General features: G+C 41.2%; 1 long non-coding RNA gene across 1 annotated transcript; it reads left to right on the forward strand.

Annotated features, from left to right (window-relative positions):
* Positions 1 to 7,881: 7,881 nt before the first annotated feature.
* Positions 7,882 to 10,709, forward strand: LOC114617327. Its single transcript, XR_003710778.1, has 3 exons — positions 7,882 to 7,911; positions 7,990 to 8,042; positions 10,665 to 10,709. It is a non-coding gene; the product is annotated as an uncharacterized LOC114617327 (long non-coding RNA).
* Positions 10,710 to 14,549: the final 3,840 nt, after the last annotated feature.

The raw sequence follows: 14,549 nt of genomic DNA on the forward strand, positions 1-14,549 counted from the left end.
ATTTTGATGCCACTCAGCCTTAAAATCCGCTTTCTCCTACTAAGTGCCAGGCTATTTTGGCAATCAAGGATGATAATTATGACAGTAGCTGGTCGCACGAGCTAGGCTGTCAGGGTTCAGAGCTTTATGCGATCAGTCAGAAATTTGGGGAAATAAATTCGGAAATTTAACCTTGGTCCCTGGGGCCAGAAAGGTGGCTGGTGAGCAAATGCTTGTTTTCCAAGTGAATGAATGAGTGTAAGAGTTAGTCAGACCACTTAAGCTTGGCCTGGCTCTTAGATGGGAAAATAAGCTAAAATCACTTAATGATCGGCCTGAAAAATTTCAAAGTTCTTCTTTGTATTTCTCCCTTCTAAATATAGGCCCTTATCATTTTATAGTTATTTTTAGTTTTAACTCTGTACTGGGTTTTCATGTACACACCATTTCTCTTCCTTTCTCTGGACCTTGTGGTAGGTCATGTTCAAGTGCGTATATAATAAACTCCTAAAAATAATGTTCATCATGGTTCACTGTCCATTAGTTTATTCTACAATTTGCTCATTTTCTGTTTTTAAAATTGAATTTAAATTAAATTATCTTTTTAAAATTAGTTTCCAAAGCAATAGATTTTCATATGGAGTTTTCATCCATATTTCAGTTTTGTCCTTTCTCTTTGTCCCTTTCCCACCTAACTGTCTGAATTCTCTACCGAACCCTTTTCCTTATTCCTTCTTTCTAAGATTTCACTCCATTGCTGATCCTGTACTGGACAATCGTCTGGGAGTAATACGAGTATCGGTAAGGGTGGGCAGGGCTGACAATATGGAGTGGCATGGACTTTAGCCTTTATCCGCAGCTCTGAAAGCAACTTTCATATTGAAAAAACCAACCTTCCCATCTTTGACTTGGGGAGACTGAGGCACAAGGTGGGAAGAGCTTACTCTCCCTTCGAGCAGCGACTCACCCTGGCCTGGAGCTTCTCTTTGCATCTGTCTTCTGTTTCTTCCTCCCTCTTGTCTTTCCTGTTCAGTGACTCTCCAAGGCAGTCAGCTCTGCTGGCTCTCCCACACATAGGGCAGCTCAGCTCCAGGCTCCGGTCTTGGTGAAATTGCTTCTCCTTCCTCATTCAGCCAAGCTGTTTCTTTAAAGCCCCACTCCATCCCATTGGCCCAACTGAGCTGTCTCTTGTCATGGTTACGCTTACCCTCTCTTTCCTAGTAAGATTTTACTTCTTCATTGTGTTTTCCATTGTAAACATTGAATTATTCCCCCCTCCCGTAAGTCCCTCCATCCTTCCCATGGTGAGTTCTTTATAACTTTGACTCTGTGTTTGTATTCTATGGCTACCTCATATTCCTGGGCCCAAGTCCGACCAGAACAGTAGTGGCTGACTCCAAGCTATAGTTATAAATGTTATTGTAACACTGTCTGGTATTATCTGGATCTGATATTATTGTTATTATTATTGTTATTTTGTTATAACAGTACTTAATATTAGGATGTAAATAACTAGTATAAGTCTGCAGACACTGAAGCTAAAGGATTTCCTCATAAAGCTAAGAGCCCATTCGCTTTTTTGTTAGAGAGAACAGATCTTTTGACTCACACTGCTCAAATTCTTTCATTTATTTCTGCTGTTAGTTTAACTGACTGAAAAGAAGACTTGAAAGTTGCTACGGGCTTTCATTAGTGTGTTATTATATGATCTCTAGAGATGGCTCTGAGGCCTTGTATCAAGGGAGCTGAAGAGTCGTGGTGAAGTCAGGGGGAATTAGCATAGTGTAGAACCTACCTTTCTGATCAATCATGATTCTAGATGAATAAAAGGTGTAATGAAAAGCTCCAGGGGCAAAATACTGACTCATGGGGCAGGTCCACATCTACAAGTGGTGTGGGTACATGGGTGTGGATGCGTGAGTGTGGGTGAGTGTGGGCACGTGGGTGCACACGCTTGTGGGTGAGTAGGTGCAAGTGCGTAGGTATGTGGGTATGTGGGTGTGGGTGTGTGGGCTCGGGTGCATGGCTGTGTGTATGAGGTGTGTGGGTGCATGGATGCGGGTGTGTGTGTGTGGAGGGTGCGTGGGTGTGGAGGTCATCTCACAGGTTGTGCTATTCCTATTATGCTTCCACAAAAGTAGCATCTCCAGCAAAGCAAGGGAAAACTTCTAGAATGCCTTCCCTGCTAATGGAAGTGAACGATTTTTTGTTGTGTTCTCCTACATGTGGTCATTATCGGAACACGGCCAGCCAGCTCCAGCCGGATCTCTTCTCATAGCCTGAAGCTGTGATGCATGCGGCTCGTCCTCCAGTAGCGTGTGAAATCATTTTCTTGACAAATTGGGTTTAACTGTTGTGATTATGTTGTTGCAGGTTGTAAATACAGAATAGCAAAAATGTCACCGGTTCATTGCCATAGGTAGGGTCTTTGTTTTTTAAAAAGGGATTGATTATTTTCTTTTCAGAAATATTGATAAAGTTAATTTAAATAATCATTCCTTTTTTTCTCTAGTTGTGAAAAGGTCTATGATTGTGTAACAGTTTAAAATATATTTTCAAACGTTCTATTTCCTAGTGATAGATATTTTATAAACTGGAATTTATAAATTTTATAAACTACACAAAATACCAAAAGCATATGTTAACAAAGGCAGAATCATGAAGGAAGACTGGTAGCTTGACTTTTTTTTAGAAACAACCAAGTCGCCAAAGAACCCCCAAATTTCCACTTCAAACCTGCTTTCAATAAGTGCTTTTAATTTATTTCTATCTTCTGTTTACTTGTTTTTGCAGCACTTGTGCTTGAACTGAAGTTCTTATACATGCTAGGCAAACACAAACTTTTTTTTTTAATTTTAGGTCTGGAGTCTGACATTGTAACTCAAGTTGGACATGGACTCACTGTGTAGCCCAGACCGGTCTCAAATTCTCAGGCTGCTGAATATTGGGATTGCAGGTGTGAACAGCAGGCCTGGAATTACTGTTGTTGTTTTAATAGGACCTTGATAAGTCACCTAGATTGGTCTTGAGGTTGATATGCAGTTCAAGCTGGCCTTTCTTTTTCCTCAGCCTCCTGAGTAGCTGCTATTACAAACTTGGACCACCATGACTAGCTCTAAGGCTCCCACACTCCTCTCTTTTCTCTTGCTTTCCTCCATCCTCCCCTTTCACTTGTGGTGGATGTGTGTGTATGTACATGTGTGTGCAAGTTTGTATATATATGCACACAAGTTTGTGTGCTTGTGTGGAGACCAGAGGTTGATATTGGGTATCTTCTACTTCTTCCCACTTCATTTTCCAAACAAGGTTGCTCACTGAACCTGGAGCTTGCTGACTCAGCTCGCCAGGCTACCCAGCGAGCCCCTTGGGATCTGCAGGTGCCACGTTCATCTTGTGGGCCTCACCTCTGACCCTTCTGGAGTTAAAGGTTCTGTGCCAAGTTTGGATTCTGGGACCTGAATGCAGAACTTCATGTTTGTACAGGAAGTACTCCACCTACTGAGTCATCTCCTTGTCCCTATGCAATTCTTAGTCACTATTTCAAGGTATATTTTATGGGCAATCGGTTGATTGTTACTCATCCCTGAATTAGTAACATTGGGATGTCTAACTAGAGTCAGAGAGACAACATACACCAGCATTACTCAACTAAGATAAAAATAATTGGTTTGGGTAGATAAGTTTTAAAAGTCAGTAAACTGGGTCCCACATTTTAGGCAATTGATGAAGGATGTGTTTCATAGCTTGTTTTCCCTTGGTAGGTCCCTGGGAAGCACAGAGCTCCCATGCCCTGAGCAGATGTTGCTTGGGAGCATTTTTGAACCTTCTCTTGGTTGCAGGGGTGATTGGCAGCACCTGCTTTGAAATGTTTCCAAGCCTAAATGCTTTCTGCTCTATGGTATGTCACAGAGCCCTGGGGATCAGCAAAAACACTTTTCATGTCCTGGAACTGACCCTAAGCTGAGGGAGGAGAACAATTCCATCTGGTCTTGCTGCAAGAGTTCTTGTAACATAACCCTGTGTGGTGGAGTGGCTAGAGGCACCTCTAGATTTAGTCATAGATGCCAAATCTGCCACCTGCCTGGACCATTTCCATCCCTAATCTCCCCAATCAAGAACTGGCTCTGGGGATCCCTTAGAGGGGTTATTTTCATACTCTCTGCAATCCAGCTTAATACCCACCAGCAGCTTCCCATTTCAAGTTAGAGTGAAATCTTGGCTTTTCTATTTGGTGAGCAGATGCCCTACTTTGCTGGGATTATCCCATTTTGTGCCCACACCTTCAACAATTAGAAAACTTCCACTTTAGCTCTAAGATGTAGTCTTTGGGTTTATACATATGCACTGTAGTCATTCCGACTATGGACCTGCTTTGAAGGTCTGTGACATGATCTCACTAATGTCCCACTTGCCTTGGAGGACTCTGTGACAGCTTGATTACTCTACGCACAGCTGTCTCTTCTATGAAGACATCAGTCCTGTTAATGTCCCAAGACACTAGTCATTTTGGGTCTGTCAGTCCCCAGATATTTCCATGAATTGATTCTTGTCATTCTTAACTCAAATGCCACCTCCTCAAAGATGCTTTTAGAACAATTTAAAATAGCATCCTCTACCACCCACACCAATCACTTCACAAGGCTTTGTTTCTTAACCATGATCTCGATGGTTCTCCTATTTTATTGAAGTGTCTGTTTCTATTCCCTAGATGAGTAAGTTTCACGAGGCCAGGTCTCTTTGCATGCCATGTTGATGGCATCCTTATCTCTTAGGACAAAGTTTGTCCTATAGAATATTTGCCAAATCAAGAAATTGCAGCACAAATCCAACTTTTGTCAAAAGGGAAGGGGGAGATGGAATCCCTCCAATAGTTGGTTGCTTGACATAAGATCCATTCTCTTTAATAGATTTATTGAGACTTACTCTACATAGCATAGAATTTATTAGAGTAAATGATTTTTAAAGATATACATAGATGGTTGCATCCCATGTCAACTTTAGAACATTTGCTTACCCAAAATAAGAACCCCAAAATATAGCCAATACTGCAAGTTACCAATAGACTCCAAGCCTAGACAACAAACCAATCATATTTCTATCTGGATAGAGTTACTCACTGTGAACAATTTTACTTAAATGAAATAGCACCAGAAAACCAATGAGTAAATAAAATTAGGTAATAAAAAAGCTTATTAGCAGTGGGAATAAAGTTAATTAATATGAACAGCTTACTATTTTTTTCCTAATTAGAGAACAGCACTGTTATTCTCATGTATTTCAGGGGAACACTCCCACCCACTCACCCATACCCCCTGCAGCAAGTGCACAAGCACTAGTGGTAACAATGAACATTAGCAATACATCAGAAATGATGTATTAAGCAAAATTAAAGTTAGTATTTATGATAGTGAAATTTCTCTTCTGCTCTCTTCTCATTGCTGCAGATATGAGCCCATTTGTTTAGCATTAACTAAGAAATGGGTCTTTTAGAAAGGGGAAATGCATGCAGGTGGGAAATCCTTGCATCCTTTTGCCCCATTCTCAGTATTCAATATAGTTTCAGGAAGCCCTTCATCTATTTTCTTACAGCGTCCTGTGCGTTCCATTGTTTTCCCCACACCACATCTATTGCTTCTCATAAACCTATGAGAGAAGGGCAGACATGTCTTCCGAGCCGCCATCTTGATTTCCAGCTATGATAATGTAGGTACAGTGGTTCTCTACCTTTCCAATGCTGCAAACTTTTAGTAGAGTATGACGCCAAACCATAAACTTATTTTCATTGCCTCTTCATAATTGTACTTTTGCTGCTGTTACGAGTGGCAATGTAACTATATGTGTCTTCTGATGGTGATGCCTGTGTAAGGGTTGTTCAACCCCCAGATTGAGAACCACTGAGTTAGGGTTAAGTGTTACATTGTTGTTTCTTATGCTACTTACTAATACTTCAGAATTATTAGATGTTGCATTATATATGCTTAATTTGAATAATATTGGAGTCCAAGTGACATATATTTCTGGCCCTCCCCTTGCTTTTCTTTTTCTTTCCTCCCTTCTCTCTGTTTCTTCATATTTTGCATCTTTAATTTCATTGTTATTGAGGAGACTAGATCTCGATATTGACTTGAATTTTTAATTCTAGTGTGTGTGGGTTTTTTTTTTATTATTTAATGTAGGAAACATTAAAATGCGTGTAGCCAGCTTTTCCTTCTGGGTTTAGGCCTTCTGAAGGAGTTGAACCTTTTCCAGAAAACAGCCTCTTAAAAGTTCGCTCTGTCACCAGGAAGAAAAGCGTGAGGAGCTTACCTAGCTGTCTGCTTGGATCTCTCTGTTTTTAGGGTTCTTTGAACAGGTTTTATGACTTTTCAAACTCTGGTCTTTCAGTAGACTTGCCTACTTTCATCGTATCATCTTTGAAAACTCCCGGCAAGAAGAATAAACGTGCAGTCAGTCTGCCTTTGTGTGAGGAACTAGCGGTCAGAGCATGTGTGTGCCTATGGAAGGCAGTCCTTGTGAGACACAGAGGGGCGGGGCTGGATAAGCTACTAATTCATTACACCCGGGATTTCCTCAGGTCACAAAGTCCAGTGATTTCCTGGGAAGAGATGCTAGCTTCAAAACAGACAGGGCTTTATTTTTTTTTCTGAAATAGCTGTATTAAAATTAACTTTTCACTCTTTCCTGCACCCCACTATCTCACCTGGAATGAGTGTGTGGTTAACCTGCCCCTGTAAATTTACAACCACTAAAAACTAACAAGAGCATCTATTGAAGCAGTTGTCTTACGGTATCACTTATTAAATGTAATAAAAGAAACCGATTTGATGCATAGCTTGTGCATACTCTTTGCATAGAGGTGAGAGAGATTTACCATTTGGTATAAAGATATTTACATCTGTTCATCAAAATATGACTCCTTCTGTAGGCTTCGAAAGCCATGCCTGTAATATACATTATCATGGTAATTTAAAAACAGAACACAAAGTAGGAAGAGAGCATGATAAATGCAGGGCATCTGATCCTCTACGGCTCCAGTAAATTCTGTACCTTAGGGTACACAGAATACATTGTGGGTTTCTCATGCAACAATCATTTTGGAAATGCGTCAGTCAACAGCTTCTTTTACTCATTATTATTTAGCCTAAAGATTTGAGGAATCTGTTTTTATTCTGTCATCAATTTATTTCCAAGAAATGCCGCAGCCTTTGTCAGCTTGAATGAACATTTCCTGTCTTCCCACTTACAATGACTGCCAAGCTGGAGCCTTTGCCACCCTCGATTCCTCAGCTCTTTCCAAGGGTCGTCTTTCTTTTCTCCCAGCAATGTATTTCTCTACAGATTAGTTTAACAGATATTTCAGGAGAAGCGTCTGAGGTGCTGACAAACACTGTTTTTACCCACCCTCTCGTCCCAAGCAAAAGATTAAGAATATCTTTCAGGATCCCTTTATTTTTTTAAGCAGTAAATCTTTCGTCCAAATTCTGGACACCCCCCCCACCCAAAAAAAATAGCCGGGATAGCCTTCGTTGAATTACACACAAAGGGCGTGTGGTTTCGACCTCAGCAGGAGCACAGGCTGCCGCCTAGCTGTCCAGGCGCTATCCTTGCCTGCAAAGGTGAAATGATTTAGAGGCCTAGAGAAACTTAATTTTTCTTGATCACCATGTGCAACCCGGAATTTTAATGGCAGGCATAATTAATTCTTCTGATGTTAATCATCAGGGCTGGGCTCCACAATTATCAGCCTGGTGCAGCTGGGGCATGGTGCAGACATGAAAAATTAGGAAAATGAATCAGTAATAGGGTGGCAGATTTAATCTGCATCATGAAAACAAAGTTAAAAAGAGGAAGACCGGGAGAATTCCTGCTGAAGCTTTTGTGCCGATGCGCAGTGACAGAACTGAAAAATGTTGCCGATGTCCAAAGTGATTGGTAATTACCAAGCCATTGAATTTTTTATTGTCAATTTATCATTGCGCCAGAGGTTAAATTTAACATCTTCTTTTAAAGCCATCACTCTAAGAAGGCGGCCTGCGCATCACGTGGCTCAGAGTCAGCAAAAGGTCAATCAGGTATCTCTTCTGTTTGCATGCGCCTCCAAACCCTCCTTCCTCCCAGGTCACAGCTGACTGCCTCCTACCTGGCTGTTAGTACCTGTGACTTCTAGATAAGTATAAGATGCGCGCGCGAGCGTACACACACACATACACACACACACACACACACACACACACACACACGCGCGCGCGCGCGCGCACGCGCGTGCACCTTTCTCTGTATTGGTATATATTAAGAACCCTGGTGTAAGAAAAGAATTATTTCCCAAGTAAGAAAAGCTCCATTAGTCTAAGCCCATGCCGATCCTTAAGGTGCAACTAAAGGAAGACTGTCAATCAATCTTTCTCTGTCGCTCTGTCTCTGTCTCTCTCTTTGTCTCTCTACTTCTTTCTCTCTCATTAGAGGCATTAGAAGAAATCATATGACCCTCATTAAACCAAAATTAAAATGACACAATTTCAACGGACTTAGATTTAATTTTTTTTCTTTTTGTACAGGATGTCTCTTTTATTAATAGTTGAAGGGAAAACCCGTAGTTTAAAAGGAAGGGGATATTTATCCACATGAATACCGCACACTTGAAATAACCATGCCTTTAAAAAGCATTCGGAAGTGTTTGACAGATCCGGTGCAGGTAGTGAAATTCCACAGGGGCAGCTTCTGTCCACAAAGCCGCTTGAATTCTTGAATCCAGCCTTCTCTCCATCTTGAATGTTACTTGTTTCAATGTTTTTGTTGTTTGCTTGTGCTTGCATCCCCTTCCACGTGCAATTTGAAAAATAGAGCAGTTTCTTATTAAGAGAATGATATGTATTTTCTAGAAATTAAAAATAGAAAGAGCCTTTGGGGAGACTTGAAAAAAAATCAATGTGTGTATTAATTACTGCAATTCATTATTCAAATAAAAGTGGGCTCAACCTCTCATTGGATACAAATTTCAGGACAGGGATGTTTGCAAAAGACAAAGCCTGAATTCTGATCATGTTAATCTGCAGATCAAAGGCTCTGTGAGTCTGCGCCTGGTGGAAGCTCCTCCGGGGATAGAGGAACTGGGCTCCATCCCAGGCTGGGGCAATGAGTTATTACCACCGAATACAAAAGCGGTCACGTGACTGTCACCTACCAGCAGTGGCAGGAGTCCTCCTGCCTAGGTTTCCTGAGACCTTGCTTTCCTGAGCCCTCACTTTTCTATAATTAAATCCGAACCATAAAAGCCATACCTGTCAAATGACCTCCAGCTGCCCTCATAAACAACATTGGGAATTTTGCTGGTAGCAGGCAGGCTTTGGGGAAGAACATTGGAAAATATCCTGTTTAGCTGCCTGCAGCCTTCCTCCTCACACTGAGCTACTTTCTTCTCCCCCATCTTATTTCTTCCCACACTGAGCTTTATGCTCCCCCATTTTAGAATTTAAGTAGGGGACTGGAAAACACACAGCAAATAAAAAATATGATATATTGAAAATATTCTTCCATCTTCTTCTGAATTAGTAACCTGTCCTTTTAGGAAGAAGAGAAAGTGGGGCGAAGGAATGTAATTTTTCTAACAGCGTTTGGCTGCCTTTCTTTGATCATGTTTTATGGCTGGAGGATAAATTACCACGTGAAGGTTTCTGTTTAAAACCTGAGCGTGTTTAGTATGATTTGAATCCTGCCGTATTTTGCATAGTCGCCTCTCGCCTGAGCAAGCCTTAACGAAAAGGATGGCAGCTCAGAGCGTAACACATATGAGCGAGTTCTCCTCAGCTATTGGTATCTCCTACTATTTTAATTGGATTCTTTCCAAAACTGCAACTAATTAAGAATCAATTCAGGACCATTAGCAAGTGGGACAAGCTAGCTGGTGCTGCATATTTCAAAAGAGTTAGTTTTAATGAGAGGTGTTGCTAGGTGGGGGTGGGGTGGGGGGAGAGAAACAGATTAAAGATAGTGTAGGGACCGGCTTTGGCTACCTGAACGACTAATGGTACATGAAAAGATGCTGAACTTGTAGTCCTCTGTAATTGCTCTACCTACTGTTCTTCGAGAAACTTTAAACACACAAATGTAGGCGTTTAGGGGTGCCTTAGAGGTTCAGTAGCTATTTATAAATGTTACAAATGGTTGGCTTCAGTAGTGGAGCGCCCTTCTCTTTGGAGAACCATATGTTGTCTGCTTTCAGTCACGTTAACCTCGGTCCCACCAACCCGCTTTTTCTTCCCTGGGCTTTGTGCTGGCGCACATCTGTGTATCAGACTGCAGTGCCTGCAGATGGTGTTTTTTAATTTGTTCGAGGGTTAGCTGTGCCATATTTCTGACAGCTGTTCTCCAGGTCTTTTACCACAGAGGAAAACTTTGTTAGAACCCGGTGTTGGGGAGGGAAATCTGAATCTCATGCCCTCATTAGTTGCTTCTGTTCTTTCTTAGATCATGGTATCCAGTCTTTCTTTGTTATTCAGAGTTGTATACTGATGCTCCTCTTCAGAGATTGAAGGTGGAAAGTTAGTGCACAGTGAACCTGCTTTGACCATTACCTTATGAATATATGTGTGGTTTCAATGGGTAGCCGAATATTTAATCACTAGGGAGGGAAGGTAATAAATCAAATGTCTGAACTTGGATGCATTATCTGATGTGCTTGATTTCAGAGTTAACCTTCTTCGTGGACTTCTGTCGTGAGAAATTACCTGGACTAAGTTTCTTCATTTGAAGCAATCATAACCCAACTATGGAGCTCTTATGACTGTAAGATAATAGCAATAAAAAAAGAGAGACTGTTGGCTTCTAGAAGTGGACGCGGACAATAAAAATATATTACACTATGGGAAAATAATTTAACCAAGTTTAGGTTTGATTACATGTTTGAGGTGGGGTAGAGTAGAGATTGAAAAGGCAATTACAAGATTATTGCAGACTTATGAGTTTAAAGGATTCTGTAAGGTGTGTATGGCTAAGAGACTCATGAATGTTTACTGAGAATAGTTTCTTTCTGCTTAAAAATGTTATCAAGACAATGGAGTAGCCATGTGCACTGTGATCAGTAGTTGGGCTCCCAATGTGGGGAAATGTTTCTTGTACATACTACTATCCACAAGCTCACCCACAGTCTTCCGTCACTATCCCCATATCCCCTTTCTACACCTAATCAGTCACCAAGATGAGCCAATTTTCCCTTCAGTGCTCAGTTGTCATCTCCCTCCCCTTCTTTGCTTCTTAGTTTAGCCTGCATAACTTCTTTAAAATATTTTTATTTATTCTCAGAGAATTTGACATACATATACGGTGTATTGTAATCATATCCACAACCCACTCCTCCTTGATCCCCCATGATGCCCCATTTCTTATCTCTGTTCCAGCAAAGGCCCTTAACCTTGCCTCTTCCATTAATTCTCACTCCTCCAATCCTTCCCCTAATGTACTGAGCTTTTGCTGCTGTCTCAATGATCACATTGTAACTTAATTGTCAAATTCACTCACATTCCCCCATTTTAGGCTGTGATTTGTTTAAGGACAAGGACTAAATCTTTCATACTTATATCGCAGGCCCTAAAGAATGCATGCAGAAGGAAATCAAGAGAAACTGAATTACCTCCTACTATATATTACCCTGTCCAAGCTGTGAGCACATAGCGGGAGTGGGACTCACAAAAATCTGTGTCTGTATGAACTTCAGATTCATATCAACGGCTGTGAAAACGAACAGGTGATCTCCACAGCTTGCTTGTCTGAATGGGTGCTGTGTGAAAAGTTTGGGTCTTGTTCAGGCACACACATGACCATTGGGGAATACATGGAAGGAATCTGAAGTGCTGAGGAATCCTGCAACTCTCAAGTTTAAAATCAGCTTCACACTGGCATGAATTTCAGAAGAGTAGATAATTTAGGGAAGTTGAAGAATAAAATTCCCCTGGGCTAAAATTATGTGCTTGCTTGGCTGTCAATTCTTCATGGTTTCTTTGTGCCCATGTTCTAGGTTGACTCAATGGCTTACTTTGGCCATTGGCTAATACCAAATATAAAATAGTCAGAGATGTGAAAGTGCTTGGGAGCTTGCCCATCTTTGTTACAGATAGAACCATGAGTATTGCCATCACATGAAGATATTTAGGCTGGGATATTGGGAGCTGAAAGATACATGGCTTGGCTACCCTCCTGGCTCTAACCAACTCCAGACAATCTTCTGGATACATGAGAAAGCCATTATGGATACGGTTGCACCCAGCTGACCATCCACAACTGTTTTTGCATGATTCAAAAGAAGCCTAGTGCTGGCTCAGATCAGCAGCGCCTTGGAGCTGACCAGCGGCTTATGAGCAAGGATAAACAAATATTGCTAGAGGTCTCTGTGTTTTGGGTGACATGTTATGCAGAAGAAGGTTAAGACTATGAGGCTACCAAGTAACATGTCCATTCTAGCTGGCCAGAAGAGTATACTTCATCTGAAGTCCCATTGGAATGTAAAAGTGATGCAAAACCAAATCAAACCAAACCAAACCAAACCAAACCAAACCAAACCAAACCAAAAAAACCGAATCAATTTTAACCTAGTGATGTTTAAATGACGTTTTTGATGCTTCATGTAACATTCGAGGACACCATATCACCTGGCATGGGCAAGTAGTGAAAAAGCCCAAGATGTGGCATGTTGGGGTGGCAATCAGTGAACAAGAAAACCCCCTTCCTAACAGTTCCAGGGACCTGTCTTCCCTTTTCATTTATCTGTTTTTCTAGTCTGGATCTCAAGTCTCTAAGGTAGTCCTAGATGCTGCCCAGAATCCTTTCAATGATTTCTTCCCTCCCATTAAATGAGGTAGTTACTTAAAACCAAGGACAGTATATTGGGTGACACTCCATTATTATAGTTTTAAAAGAGAAATTGGGGTCAAGACTTCACAAAGCAGGCTGGCTAATCACATTAGTTGAGGTTCAGTTACTGAAATAAAGAATCCTCTCTGGCTAGTTTTAACAGGATAAGGAATTAATTAGCTTGCGGAATTATTGGGAAGGTTGAAGAAAAGAGTTCTGAGTTGAGCTTTCTAAAAATTGCTCCTAGTTCTCTACACATTTATCCTTGCTGCTCATCCCTCTACTAGAATGCAAGGCCTGAGGAGTGACAGCTATTGTGTTATTCTCTTCCACACCCCAAGCACCTAGAACAGTGTCGCACCTGTAGGCTCTCAATAACATGGTTAAGGTAATAAATTTTAATGCCATTAGGGATCACTTTGGAATGAGAGAACCCAGAAGACCTTTTAGTCTATTCCCGAGGGACTGAATAGTTTCATATGGGAAGAGGGATTAAAGAAGGACACAGATGCATTATGGGAGTAACTTGGGAGTGTATTAGAAAAGTTATTAGCTCTGTGGATAGATGGACAGATAGACATGGTGGGGGCTATGAAGAGAGAAAACCCAGGCTCATGTGCCAGAAGTAGGAATCTCTTCTTCTGTCCAGGCATGGGGGTGATTTCACAGTACAACCCTGCAGCCAAGCCCTCTGATCCTCAGGCCACAGGTAGAGGAGCTGGTAGAAGGAGGATGTGACAGCCATTTTGGTGTAAACTCACTTCCTGGGTGAGAGGCATGGGGAGTGTGTTAGCTAAGGTCTCACAACAGCTCAGTGTCAGCTCAGTAGGTGCCTGCTAGAGTCTGTGAATGAGGAAATATCTGAAACAGATATAGTAGCCTGAACAGCATCTGGATGGAGTCTACCGTTATATTCCTACAAAGACTAGAAGTTTTGGGTGACTTTTTTGAATTTGGAGATACTTGACTCTCTGCCAGAGGACTTACAGGAATTTAACCAAATTGGACCTTACTGTCTACTAAAAGGATTTATTATTTTTCTAGACAATGCATCAATTCATTAGTATTTAATAGGTTCAAGTTTGGCCATCTCTTATCAGAGAGGAACATGAATAATGGATTTCTGTGTGTGGCTGGCAACTTTTGACTAGGGTTTCATAAACAGAGAAACAACTCACAGAGCTTGAAATAAGGCTGGGCTGTCTTAAACATTTAGGTCTGTTGTACCAGGCAAGTCTCAGCTATTGAACCAAAGACTTGTCAATCATGAAGATTTTCTGACAGTTTCTGGTAAAGGATCTGGATACTAGACTTGACAAGTAGGTACTACAGGAGAGAAACATCCCAACTGGGCCTTGGAGGAGACTGTAAATTACCACTTTGATGACATAGCATAAGCACACAGAAGACACTAGGGCCTACTTTGTTAGGTAGCATAGAGCCTTATTTATTTATTTATTTATTTATTTAGTCATCATAGAAAAACAAGTTGTTTAGCAGGATATCCCCCCATACATTTTACAATAAAGCTTGGTAATTTGGGAGGAGCTAATGTGGGAGGAGCGAAGGAGAGGGAGAGGAGAAGGAAGAGGAGGAGCTAGGAGGAGGGAGGAGAGATGTAGCAGACATGGAGAACCACGCATGGATCCAGAACTGTCCTAGGTAACGATTTATATCTTAAGGTTAGATATTGGGAAACAACTCAAATTGTGTGGGCAAATTGTTAA

Source organism: Grammomys surdaster, unplaced genomic scaffold, assembly GCF_004785775.1.
Source record: "Grammomys surdaster isolate TR1022 unplaced genomic scaffold, NIH_TR_1.0 136, whole genome shotgun sequence".
Lineage (NCBI taxonomy): Eukaryota > Metazoa > Chordata > Mammalia > Rodentia > Muridae > Grammomys > Grammomys surdaster.